At 42.7% G+C, this 13707-nt stretch overlaps 1 long non-coding RNA gene across 2 annotated transcripts; it reads left to right on the top strand.

Moving 5' to 3' along the window:
• Positions 1–333: 333 nt before the first annotated feature.
• On the top strand, positions 334–6483 carry LOC103917965. 2 transcript variants are annotated; one of them, XR_663658.1, is made up of 5 exons: positions 334–500; positions 2143–2261; positions 3493–3590; positions 4470–4683; positions 6141–6483. It is a non-coding gene; the product is annotated as an uncharacterized LOC103917965 (long non-coding RNA). The 2 variants fall into 2 exon arrangements; XR_663659.1 differs by lacking the exon at positions 2143–2261.
• The last annotated feature ends 7224 nt before the right edge of the window (positions 6484–13707 follow it).

The raw sequence follows: 13707 nt of genomic DNA, 5'->3' as shown, positions 1-13707 counted from the left end.
GAGCCGAGTGACTAGCTGAAAGTCAGTAGAGTTAGGAATGCGGCTCTCCTACAGGTAGAAACGCTGACCAATCTCAATAGACTCTATTTTTTCCTCTGTCACTTACCTATCTTGCGTAATTTTTGCCTGTCTTACTGTGTTTTACAGAAAGGAATTGCTAGTACTGTCTATTCTTTTCTCTTAGTTCTGCTTTGTTTTAGACAGCCTGTGACTCACTGCAAAGGTATTGTCCCGTTTCCTTATTAGCTGTGAGGTTGGCCTGCAGGAGCGGTGGCAGTACGTGGGGTGGAGTTGTGGCTATATCAAGAAAGCCGGAACTGAGTTTGCAGTGAGTCTGAACTCTGAAGCAGGTGTCTGCACCGCTCTGCAGCCTGCGCTCAGCTTGCTTGCGGTATATCAGACCTAGCAGCGGGAAGCTGGGGTCCCTTGGGAGCTTAGAGATGGACTTTGCGTACCACTGCCAGCTGGATCACCTCCTACCACAGAACTGTAAGAAACCGGTAAATGCCTTTCCTATCTAGGGTCATGTCAATACATCTCATGAGGAAGGTTTCTGCTGTGTGACTAATAAAAAAAGGCGAACAGGAGTTGTTAAGCAGCTTGTGTCCTGTATTTGGGGAATTAGGATGCTATAGGGAGGTTGGAGGAGAAGAAAGTGACAGGGAAAAGTATGATAGTAACAATGCTTAATAAGCATTGCCAAGAGTCATAGCCTAGAACCATTTTCTGGTTGACTTGGTGGCGTATCGCAGGAGTTGCAGTAGAAGATGGGATAATACAATGCTAGTCTGAAAATTTTTGGAGAGACTAACCCAAAACCCAGGATCCACATATCATAGGACTTGTATCAAATCAAAGTCAGAATTTATCAAATGTATTCCCTTCTTAAAAAGGGAAACCTGTCTGTAAAGGTTATACAGTCAGTTTTCCTGACTTATTTGGAGAAGCAATACACTTCCTCTCCTACCTGAAGGTTCATAATAGGAAAGACTGACACCTTTGGGAGAAAGGAGAGAACTTGTTCTTGCTCTGCAACCACCACTAGTGGTTTGGTATAGCTTTAAGATGATTTTTCTGTGGAATGCCAGTTCATCCCAGTAAGCATACTAGACTCAGCTAGACATTACTTCTAATTCTATGGTTTAGAACCCTGTCTATTTGACAGGGTTGATTAAAGCAGCCTGTATAAAAGACATTGAGCATCCTGATCTAGTTTTGCAGTTAGCCTTGTTTAAAATAGGCAGTTCAACTAGCTGATATCCAGGAGTCTTTTCCAACCTAAATCTTTCTGAAGTTTGAAAATTGTCATTTCATCTCTTTCTCATTCAAGCTTTCTCCTGTTGTTGAGTTTCACCCACAAATTTCACAGATTAAAACTCAGCTTTCTTTTGCTTTAAAACAGGAAGTATTTGAAGCCTCCAGTGACAGAGGATCTGTTTGCATCAGGCTTCCAGCAGGAGTTGTTCAAACCTTTAGAGAAATTTTGTGTAACTCTTCAGGTACTAGCTCAAGGCTTGGGACTAGGTCAGTCATAGCCTAAAACTCTGCTTGTTGACAATAGGAGGATGACACAATGCTGGGAATGAACTTGAAATAAATGTGCTTTATTAAATGAAGCTTATGATATCACATATTTCAGTGATGGCAAAACGATTGCTGCAGATCTTACCTGGCAGGACTTTTTACCTTTCTTGGAATGCAGTATTTCTGTAACAGGAGAGTACTTCCATCCTCCACACCCATCAGCTTGTTGTTTTATAGTAGTGATTTCTTTATAGGCTAATTCCTTGTAGACAATTCCCTAAAGCAGAATGCTTTCCATAAATGCACAATCCCAGTAAACTTGAACTAAAGGGAAGAGAAAAGGACTTGCTGTTAGACAAGCTGCTGAAGCAGAAAAGTTGTTCAGCTTATCGGCTAGTGCCTTTGCACAGGTCTCTCCTAACTCTAAGCTAGCTAAGTTGTTTGGTTTCCCTGTAAGACTTCAAAGCTGTTCCCAAGTCAGTCATCCCTAGAAATATAGCTACTGATCATCCATCTAGAAATAAGAGCAAAGTCAAGAGCTGGATAACTTTCTTCAGTATTGCAAATGCTTGCTTTTCCTGCAGCCACAGCAGTGAATAATCAGTTAAATGATTCTAGGTCTCTGCAGAGGGGATGCTTGTCTGTACCTTAGCTTTTGCTGTGTAGTTTTCAAACCGGGCTTGTAAAACCTGAAGGATCCTTGCCTGATTGCCAGCTTGTTTGGACTCCACATGATGGTAAATCCCATTCACATCTGTGGAGGAGGCTTGTGAATTTCTTATTTGGGGGTGAAATACTCATATCTATTGTCCCAGACTCATGTAATTAAAAACTTTGAATTGCAGTTTGTTCTCTCCAGGTACATCAATAGGAAGGGTGAAGAAGGGTGTTCCTACATACTTGCCTGTGATGAGATTTCAATTATACTTAATACCATGAAGATTTTTGTCCATCTTAAGGAAAGATCATCTTTTTTCTAAGATGACTCTGCAGTGATTTTGGAGAAAGAATGAATATCTCGTCTCATGCAACACAGTTAAAGAGTTTATTCTGCCCTAACATTAGGGGTAGGGATGCATTCTTCTACTATATCACTGTACAGTGCCTAGTACAGCAGTCCCCATTCAGTTGACATCTTAGATTATACAATAAAAATCATAATGAACTGCACTAATTTAATAGATATTGTCTAGATTTATTGAGATCTTTGGCTGCCAGGAGCAGGACTCAATGGATTAGATCCAACTGAGACATACATTTGCATCTAAGATGCTGGTCCCTTGCAGCTGAAGGCTTGAGTAGATTTGTTTGGACCAGCTGAGTGGTACTGATGTGCCATGCTGCACTCCCTCTTTTTTTACTTTGGGTGTTGGGCACATATTTTTCTTGGGCTGCCCTTCCTGTGAGGCTTGAGTACAAGGGTGGTTTTGTTGTTCCATGTTCTCCCAGAGTGTTAAACAGTTTCAGTTGGATGACTTGTTTCCTCCTTTCCTAAGCCACTAGGGATTCTTTTAGGTAGCAAGCAGAATAGGGGAGCTAAAATGATTTGAAAAACTAAAAGCAGGATCATTATCCTGCTGCATAGATACAAGGCTGTTCCCCAAAACATCTTTTCCCTCGCCTTGTCGTGCTTAATTTTTAGTGGCTCAAAGGAGTTTTACAGTTCCCAAAACAGCAATTCTGCAGTCTCGTATGTCCCCGGAGGAGGACGAAAGATGAAGTAGTATTTTCCTCTTCTGCACCAGATTGTTTAGCTCTCCTATAGCTGTGCTTGTCCCTGACCTGTTAATTGCCTTTGAGATAGTCTGGTTTGTTCTGATCCTGATGGGAAATGTTGGAGGGATGATTAGGTCATTGTTTAAACAAGAGAGCTAGTTCCAGAGTGGGACACGTTTTCAGGGCAAGAAGGTGGGTACTGTTGTCAAGTCTTGATTTTGATGTTTCAGAATTGTTTGCTTTTTTCCTTAGGGTGAAAAGGTTACAGTCAAGAAGTGATTTGTTAATTAATTGGTGCTGTCTCCTGGAACACGGGGAATGGAGCCCTTGTTCTGTTATCGCAATGCCTGGTGGGTATTACTGTGCTCTGTGCTGGTTTGATTGTCGTGCAGTTACAGCACTTCATTTCACCTTTGTCAGTCTCCTTTGGTATTATATAGAGGGCATGAGCTTTCGCCATCACCTGCACTGCTATCCTGTACAATAGAAGCCACTGAACTTTATCTCATGACTCTTGCAATAAACTCGACAGGTTTGTCTTGGGTTACTGCATGTCTTTTGGAAAAAAAAAAAGCTCCCAAATGCTGACCATTGTGAAGACTTGGTGGTAGCCAGGAGTTTGGCGTGTTAACATCTGCTTTTCAGTTTGAAGTGTTTCCGTTTCTTGCCTTTCAGTTGGTGCTCGTGCTTTTCTTTGCAGGATGGCAGGTTTCTGATAACTTGATGGAAGATGAAATATAGTTTCACTGTGAGCAAAACAGGGTGAGAGCAAGAAAGAATCGAGAGTCTTAGCTCTGTCTTGCTATCCAAACACAAACTAAATTCCTGAGTTTTTGGAATTTGTAACCTGATGCATTAGGAGGGGGAATAGAAGGCTTAGGTGTCTCGAATATACAGATGTAGTGTTGCCAGGGGATGACTGCAAGAAATTAGAGGCTGACGAAAGCCACTGAGCTTCTAGTCATGCTGCATGTTTTACCTTTATACTCAAGTGTTGCACAAGAGGCCCTTGAGTAATAACCTGCTTTTGAGGCTATGATGCAAGAGTTAGGAATTGCTTTGCCCTGGAGGTTGTCTCCTCACATGTTCATGTGTTTCCAGGAACTGAGGATTGCAGGAATACTAGATAACACCATATCTTATGTATCTCAGGCTGTTCCACATGTATAATGAAAGTCAAATGGCTTTAGTACAAATAAGTATTGGGCCCTTTTTCATTTGTTTTGCAGATGATGGTGTTCCCTGTGAGTTCTCTTTCTGTCTAACATACCATATGTGTGACCTAGGAGCAGAGCTGTGCAGTCAAGCGAACCCACCAAGACTTTAAACAGTTTTGTGTCTTAAACTATTAAGCATCTGAAAACACTTTATTGTTCTACTGTCTTGCCTGAATGGTGGTGTGAAACTTGGGAACTCATTGAGATAAATACGGATTGCAGACAAGTAAGCTGGGTTTATCTTGTTAATATTTGTAATTCTTAAAAACCTTAACCAAGATTGGGGGTAAGGGACAGGGTAACTGTCAATTTATGGTTTTGAGCCTCTTCTCCCTTGAAAGCTGTTTTCTTTAGTACTGCTGCAGTTGCTTCATTGACTCTTTGTTTGTCACCAGACTCTTGCCTTCTGAGAATGAGAAGAGAGGAGGAGCTCGAGCAACCTGCCCTAACTTCCCTCCCTGAGTGATGCCAGCTGTGAGTGTTTCTTTGGCAGTGTCTTAGCTGGTTGTTGTGAACAATAGTCAAGGAAGCAATCAGCAAGTATACTGCCCTAGAAGTGCTACACATTGTTGGGCCTGCCTCATCTCCCTGGCTTTAGAGGTGGATGGGGATCCAGGTTGGGATGCTGCCCAGGTGTACTGTGTTGCACTGGAGCTTGGGGTGTCTGATGGAGCAGAGGGCTAATGTGAGAAATGCCACAGGATGCTTGATGATGTGGTCACTGCATCAGAGATGGGATGAAGAAAGGAGAAGATAATCATGTTGCAAGTTGCTTTGCTCTTTCTTTGTCCTTCCCACATGCATCTTCCTGAGAGTAAAATACTAGCTATTGTTAGTAACACTGCAAAAATGCAACACTAGACATTGGGAGAAGGGCCTGCTTTTAAGAAGAATTCATCTGAGCCTCAACTTCAGGCTGGTAATGACAAGCTAACTTGGCTTTGAACCTAGCATGGGAGCAACTCACCTGTAGTCACTATTTCTCCTGGGTGCTGGTCAACAGCTATGCATTACAAATACATGGAGTCAAGTGCCTAAAAACTTAGCTGATCTTTCTGGGGAAGAATTAATTAGGTTTTAATTATATAATGAGACATTACTTCTTACCTTGTCTGGATAAGAGGGAGGCAAAGAAGATTTATGGAAAGGACAAATCTATGATATGGGATTGTTTTAAGGGAGGAAATGCAAGAGCACCCCAACCTTGGAAGAAGGAAAGGCCTTGCCTAAATCTTGTTTAAACTTCCAGTACTCACACAGAGGATAAGAGCTTACATTAATTTTGATCAAACCAAGTTGGTTTTGTCTTTTTTCTATGGCCCTTGCTGACTTGGCATGAGCTGGATGTCGTAATCCAGGGACACTGGAGCTCCAACCCTCTTCAAAAAAAAAAAAAAAAACAAACTAGCTATGACTTTGGTTGCCCACACTTCTATATGCCTTTTTTCCAGACATGAACATAATTGCACCAATTACAGGGAGTTGTGAAACTTCATGAACTGTCTGTAAAAATTCTGCACTCAGAAGATAATGGGTGGCCAGAAGGGAGCATGGTATCCTTCTGTTGCAAATCTTCTGAAACACCTCTACCTTTGCAGGATATTTGTCATGAGACAGATGTTTTGAGCTAGTACAGCAGATTTCCTGATAAAATACTACTTTTCTATGGTTTTTTACTTTCAGGTTTTTTCTTCATTATGGAGCCAAAGATGACCATCAGTTCCAGGCTTTTTGGGGAGAAGCAGGGTGTGTTATAGGTAATGAGAATGGCTAAAAAATATCATTGAAGATTTGCCACGAAGATCACTACAGAGTGCCACTTCATATTCTGTGTAAATGCCCTTTCTAGTGCCCTTTCCCAAAGTGCCACTGTTCCGTACTTGCGTCTGAGCTGGGTGTTGGCTGAATGGAACTGATGCAATGACTGGAATGTGGCTGGGGTGACAAACATGTGGGGCTTGACCTGTCTCACTCAGCATGTAATTGCTGAGCAACTTCACCTGTGTTAATAAAGTCAGTGAGTTTGAATTCCAGGTTATAAGATAATGTTCTGCTCTTCAAGTTTCCTGTACATAACTTTGCAGTAGTGTTTAAACCAGGATGGCTAGTAGTGACTAACCATCCAGTTAGTTTCTGTAAATATGTGGGCACTGTATTTCAAATAGTTCTGTTAAGTGTGTTCTTTGCTACCTGGGAAAGAAGCATGGTGCAAACAGCATTGTTGAATACCAAGCGGTGTCCTGGAGTTCTGCGTTGACAATGTGACCACGGCTGACCCCTTTGGATGAATGGCAGTGGCTGTGCACCAGTCTGCTGGGACCTGAGCAGTCAGCACCCACACATGGAGAGAGAATCTGTAAATTGTTTAACACAAGTATTTTATGTCTGCCTTCAAAGAAGGAGGCTGAGGAGTATATGATGCTTTACAACCCATTTTCAAGGTCATATTTGGATTCTGAACTGCAGATGTTGAGTGTCCTTGTGTCAATGAAAGAAATAGTCTCCTGGGCTCTGTTGTGCCCTTTCCCTTCAGCAGAATTGTCTTGTTGCTGCTTTGCACTTCATCTGTTTCCAATAACTTGTGTGAAATAACTTGAGTTGAGGCTTCTAGCTCAGTAACCAGGGAAGCTGACATGCTTCATGACTTTTCCTATATGAGGGTCTCACTATTAGCTTTTATATTGCTGCCTTATCTGTGTTAAAACTATAGGCTGTAGTTGTGGCTAAAACTATAGGCAACCTTTCTGTTGCAAAGTACAATGTATACCTCCAATTCAATTTACAGTAAAAGCTACACCCCAAAAATACTACTTGGCCTATTTTCCTGCTACTAAATATGAGATGCAGTCCATATGTTTTTATTATAGGTAACCAGAATGGCTAAAAAATAGCATTGAAAGATTGCCATGAAGATCACTACAAGGAGTGCCTCTGTATTCTGTGCAAGTGCCCTTTCCCAAAGTGCCACTGCTCCATACTTCAGTCTGAGCTGAGTGACCTTAAGACCAGGTCTCAAATGTAATATTTTTTGTTCATGGCATGCTTTGTTTCATTGTGAATGTACAATATTAATACCTTTATTTTTCTCCATGCAGCCACAGCGTGAAGGAATATCCCATATTAATCTCCTAATTTAAATTTGAAATTAAAAACACTTGGAGCATACTTTAATTCATTGATTGTGCTGGCTTGATCCCAGCAGTGTAACTAATTACATTCTGCCTGCAAAAAAAGTCTCATTGCTCATGGCTTTTTTGAGAGTTGCTGGCTGGAGTTCTTGTGTGATCTCTGCAGCCTGACTAAACACTTCTGATGCTAATGGAAAACTGCTCAACATGACTAAGCATCTCTCCTTGATGACAGAAGAGCCATTGGGCTTGCTAAACAGGTCCAGGGTAGTGCTCTGCTGGTAAGTGATGGGCGTGGGCTGTTTCAGCAGTTGGGTACACACGCTTGCTCTGTGGTTCTAATGCACCGGAGATGAAACACAAAAGACTACATAAATCCCAGGCTCATCTTGATCCAGCAGGTTTTTACACTGTTGTGCTTGCCTCGGGGCCATTCTTCCATCCCAAGGCCGAGCCTGCCAACAGTTGGAAATTGGTTACTCTAATGGTTGCCTGTCATGTTTGTCTGGTTAAAGAAGATAAGGGGACTGCATATTTTGGTCTCTTGAGAATCGCAAGGAGCCAGGTTGGAGTAACAGCTAACATGCTGAAGTTAGTCCTCAGACACTGAAAGTAGACCTGCCCGCCTTGGAGGGCATACTTCTATGTTACTGTTGAACGACAGAGGGATGGGAAGCAGGAGAATGGTGGGTAGTAATCTAGAAGCAGCAGCAGAGAAAGTCACAGTACTTGGTCTTGCATAATCAAGATAGAATAGGAATTCATATAGCATTTGTTAATTCCAGAGGACCTAGAATGAATTTAAACTAACTAGTTACAAAACTATGGAACGTTGCTTTGTAGTTTCCCATACAAGGAGAGTCAGGGAAAACAGTACATATCCTTTATAGCTCTAAATTACTGTATTGGCTCTACGTACTTCTATGTATATTGCAATTCTGCTTCCAGAAAGTCTGTTCTCTGTATGTAAAATGGCCTCCCACTGTGCCAAACTTCCAGCATGACTTTGCATGCGACTTGGTAGTACCTAGTTGTACTTGTTACAGAGCTGTCTTGACCCCAGTGTTTGCCAAGTAAAACCTTTCAAATGTCTGAAAACTATTTTTCTGAGAAAAAGCCACATGAGAGTTGGCTATAGTGTCTGCACCTATTTAACTGACTGCCTTGTTGCTTAGTGTTTTTAATAGATACGTAGGGAGTGTATTTCCTTGTGGGTTTTTTGCTTGATTCTTCTAAATCTATTCTTCAAGTTGTTGTCTGGAGGGGGCAGCTACTGCGAAATTGTTATGAAGGCTGTCGGTGATCATTTTGGAATTTTTTGGGTAGCCCTAGATGTCTCTTATTAATGCTATACCATAGAATCATAGAATAGTTTGGGTTGGAAGGGACCTCTAAAGGTCATCTAGTCCAACCCCCCTGCTGTGGGCAGGGACATCTTCAACTACATCAGGTTGCTCAGAGCCCCGTCCAACCTGACCTTGAACGTTTCCAGGGATGGGGCATCCACCACCTCTCTGGGAAGCTGTCTGTATTAGTGTCTATCCAAAATGGAATAGATGGGGTTAATAAAGCCAAGGATTAGGTCCTTAATCTGTGCCAGGACTGCTAGAAATGTAGATTTTTTTTTTCTTTTGTCACATGCTAGAAAAAGCAACAAAGGACAAACATGAGGATTTTCATCTCTCTCGGAAGCCTTCTCTTAACCATGCTTCCCTGGCTTCTTTTCAGCTGATGCAGTGAATCTAAGGATCGGATGATGACTTAAAATAATGGTCTTGTTCTCCTGGAAATGAAGAGCTCAGGTGCTGGTAAAACTGTTGGCTAGCTTTTCTTTTATTGTGTTACGATTCCAGAGTTAGTTTTATGTTTCCAAAGAATCTGGTTTATGTTAACTCTTGGCTATATTTTCTCGTATATACGTAGTGTCTTGCATGGGAGTAGCCAGGCTATGCGGAAGATCTGTGCCAGTGAAAGGTTATGCGCGATGCATTTAACTTTGCATTCCTCTGAGAAAGGTGGGAGTTGGGTGTGTTATTGCTCCCAGGCTGAGCCCTGAGAAGCTGATGAGTACAAGAAACAGTTGTACTGACTTCCTTGAGAGGAACTGTATGGTGACTTGAAAACTAAAACATTAAAGGGTTTTTGCCCAAACTGAGCCTCTAATGGCTGATTTAAAAAAAACAAACAAAAAACAAAAACCCTGGTTATTTCAGGGTTTATAGTACAAGTCTACTCGGTTTTTCATGGGTGCAATGAAACGGGGCTCTACTTTTTTTCCAGGCTCCTACTTGAAACTACTTCTAAGCTGTGGGCATGAAGCAGGGATGGCAAAAGGTGACGGAGGTACATCTGCTGGTTAGAGCTATCTGCCTTCGTCAGAGATATAGGGTAGAAAAGCTCTTGTTAGATCAGGACAATAGTGATGGGGGAAAAAATATTACTGCCTGGAACAGCAGTGACCTCTTGTGGGTAGTGAGGATGGCTGGTTATGCTGGCAGTTGGCACATGGAGACAGAGGATATTATTCTGTTGTAATTATGTCTGTGGCCTTGGGGTGAATGGGGTAAAGGGAGCTCGGATTCTCTTGGCTGGGTAGCAGAAACAAACAACTATAAGTAGTGCTAAGTCTCTTCTTCCTCGCATGTATGTGCTCTGAAGCTGAGCGTCCTTAAGTGTTCAGGAGCAGTCCAGGCTCATCTCCCTGGTGAACCCAGAGCTGGCCTTCGAGCATGTTGGGGGAGCAAGAGAGTGAGACCAGAACTTTTGCTCATGTACTTTCTCCGTGAAGTGTCTTTATCTCTGATAAAAGCTCTTTCACTGATCTGGCACAAAATCAGGAGAGTAACATGGTACTATGCAAGCAAGCATTGTGTCTGTGATATGCAGAGGTACTGTGGGGGTTTCAGCTCCTAATAATCACTTTAAAAGCCCTAAGGCACATAACCAGGTTCCCAGTTAACTGAGAACTATGCCTTAGCCCAGCTTCCTAGCCAGCTGCAAAGGCAAAGTGATAACTTCTTGTTGAAGCCTTTTTTTTCTTTTGAAAAGGTTACCTCAGTACATTCTATCTCGCAGTTAGTGGAGGTAAATTTATGTAGTTACAGCTCAACCGATGCTTTATAAGATGCAGGGTATAGCCTGTGTGTCAGAAAGCTCTTTTAGTAGTTGGTGAGACGAATTCAAGTCAGAAAAAGAGACTTTCTGTGTCTTTCTACCAAACACCAGGTTGCTTCACCTCCCTGTGCTTTCAGAGCATCTGAAGGCGAAATTCTCAAAGGAGAATTTTCATTTTGTATGTTGCCTTACGGCAAGCTAGTTGCTTAGATTTTTGCTTCTCTCCTCTGAGCTACACACAACACTGCCTTTGAATTGTCATATATCTCTGGGCAGTTTCCAAATATTTCTATTCCCTGAACAACTGCAGATTCCATGGGACTGAAAGTAGGAATGTGTATCTAGGCAGACAGCTGCCCTGCTGCCCTGCAATTAGAAGGTAACAATATCAAGGGAATGCCACAGAGATGCTGGGTGGTGGATGTCTTGCACATGCAGATGTCAAGAAAATGAAAGGTAGTGGGAATCTTTAAGAAGTTATCTACCTTTTACTACTCAGTTTTGAAGCACTAACTCTTTGTGCATGCCCTTCTGTTGTGTGATGACTTCTGCGTAAATTTACCATATTCCTATTCTTAGAAAATAGGGACAGATCCAGCAGACGATCCTATGCCTGTCCTGTTTCTTCCTGATTGCTAAGGGAATGAAACATCTCTCAGTGAATCGAGACAAAACCAGAATTTGCATTTCCACTAACTTGTGGTTGTGATTCAGATATTCCCTTCTTTCCAGTTCTGATAAAGTAGTTTGTCAGGTCATCATTAGTTGTGGAAATAAACTGCTACCTTGCAAGACTTAAGCCGTGTTGTAGAGCCATGTCCATCATGCCAAAATAAAAGCAACACTCAAAAGCCAGGGTATTTGAAGTGGTTTGTCTGGATGTTTGTGATAGGTGGGTGAGTGTCTTGTGCTATAAAAGTGGGGAAAGGGAAACCAAAGAATGAGGAAGAAGCCAAGAATGTGAAAGAGCAACAACTGGGAATGCAGCCTTGACAAATTTCTGTCTCGTGTTCTTTTTTGGCTCAGATGGTAGCTAAAGAAAGCCTGGAATAATGATTAGTTAAAAAAAGCTATGAGTGTCAGATTGTGTTCAGGGGAAATGCAAGTTGCTGCAACTTCCTTTTCCTATAAAGAATATGCAGAGGGCGTCAGGCTCCACAATAAGCAACTTCTATATGTAAAAGCCTGCTTGACTGAAGTTTAACTGGGTGGTAAAGGTCAAAAAGGAACATAGAAAGAAGATCTTGTTTCCAAAATAAGTAACTTTAACAGAGCAAATGACAGATGCATCAAGGTGACCAAGACGCAGCACACCAAGCCTGGATATAGCTGGAGACTTAGTAAAGAGAATTTTAAAAAGCTCTGAAGTTCTATCTAGCAACTGCTTGGAAAGTGTTGGTGTGACTTGTCCTTGGCGGTGAATCTCTGCAGCAGAAGTGTGTTTGGATGGCACAGGAAAGGCAACTGTAAGATGGTTCACTTGTGGGGCGCTCTGCGTGCTGACCCACGCGGCCCCCTTCTGTGCTGTGGCAAAACTGATTTAAATCAATCTGATGAAGAGCTCTCAAGACTTCATTCAGAACTGGCACTCACTCCCGGGTAGCCGAGGCATAGCTGAATGTTAGTGAAAAGCTCTTTGTGAACTGGCAGAGCGGGTGTGAAGACTTACCCTGACAAACTGACGTATCCCCGAGGACTTCCAGGGTTCATTAGAAAATTGGATTTGAACTTAGAAGTCAAAAGCAGATGAAGATAACCAAAAGCTCAAGGAGGCAGTGGAACTGGTTGCAGGTTTTGAATACGGCTGTGCAGCAGAGTAGTAGAAGAAGAAATTGCTGCAGTGGAAGAAAAATGGGAAAACCTGCTCTTAAAAAAACATGTAAGCAGTAGTGGCCTCTTATACATGTGAGGGGAATGCAGGTTATTTTTTAAAAAGTGCAAATTTTTTTTTTTTTCAGAAAAGCGGCAACAGTGCAAAAATAGAGTTCAATTAAATACTAGTTATCCTGAAAAACCTAGTTGTAAAATGATGTGGTCTAAATACAACACTGGGCAAAGAAGTGATTTAAAATCTTGAAGAACCCCTCCTCAATTTGGAAGATGGGAATGGTGTTCTTTCAGTTTTACATGGCCAAAAGTAACATGCAAACACCAAATAATTTGTGGTTTTCTAAGTATTTTGTCAGATGTGTTTTCTGGGGTGTGTTGGATGGCTTCGGGGTGCTGAGAAGCTTGGGTGGGGGATAAGGCCACCTGGTTTTACAGGTCAGAATAAACCTTGTTTAAAAACTGAGTGTAGCAGGGATCCTTGGTGGCTAGGTAGCTAGGAAATTGTTAAGCTGTCTGAGAGAACGAGACACCTGGAACAATAACCATCTCCTCTGGAAACTGAGCACATCGCTATCCACGTAAGGTATGAGTTGTCCGTGTGGAAGCCAAGGAAGTATCAGGGAAGTTAAAGCAAACAAAGATGTGTTTTCAACTTGTGAATTCTTTGCAGGGGGAGGCGGAAAAAGCACTTTCTTACACCAGGAATGCAAAATCCGTTTACCATGGTAGCGAATGCCCTATTGTGCCTGCTTCTCGTTTTCTGCTTCACAGGTGGCAGGGTGCTGCAGGAGCCAGCGCTGGCGTGTTTCAAAGTGAAGAACGTGGAAGGTAAAGATGACATTGGTGCCACCTCGGGAGGGTGAAGGAACCGGGGGAGGATTTGCGGGCCTGACAACCTCTGATCCCGGGCGCCTGAACACGTACGGCTCGAACCGTGCCCCTGGGGCTGTTCTGCAGGGAACCGAGACGCGGAGCTGGGTCTCGGAAAAGGGCGGGAGGGCGGCGCGCCCTCCGCGGGGCAGGAGGGTGTCAAGTGCGGCTTTTAGGAGGCGGCAGTAAAAAAGCCTTGATTTCCGAGCCGGCTCCCTCCGTCCCATTGCACCAGGGTTTTCGGAGTTCAAGAAAAAAGGCGGTTCCTTTTTCCTGCGGCTACGGGGGGCGCAGCAGGCTCCCTCCAA

The sequence above is a fragment of the Pygoscelis adeliae genome, unplaced genomic scaffold, assembly GCF_000699105.1.
Source record: "Pygoscelis adeliae isolate BGI_AS28 unplaced genomic scaffold, ASM69910v1 Scaffold36, whole genome shotgun sequence".
NCBI lineage: Eukaryota > Metazoa > Chordata > Aves > Sphenisciformes > Spheniscidae > Pygoscelis > Pygoscelis adeliae.
This window is presented reverse-complemented; position numbering and strand designations above follow the sequence as displayed.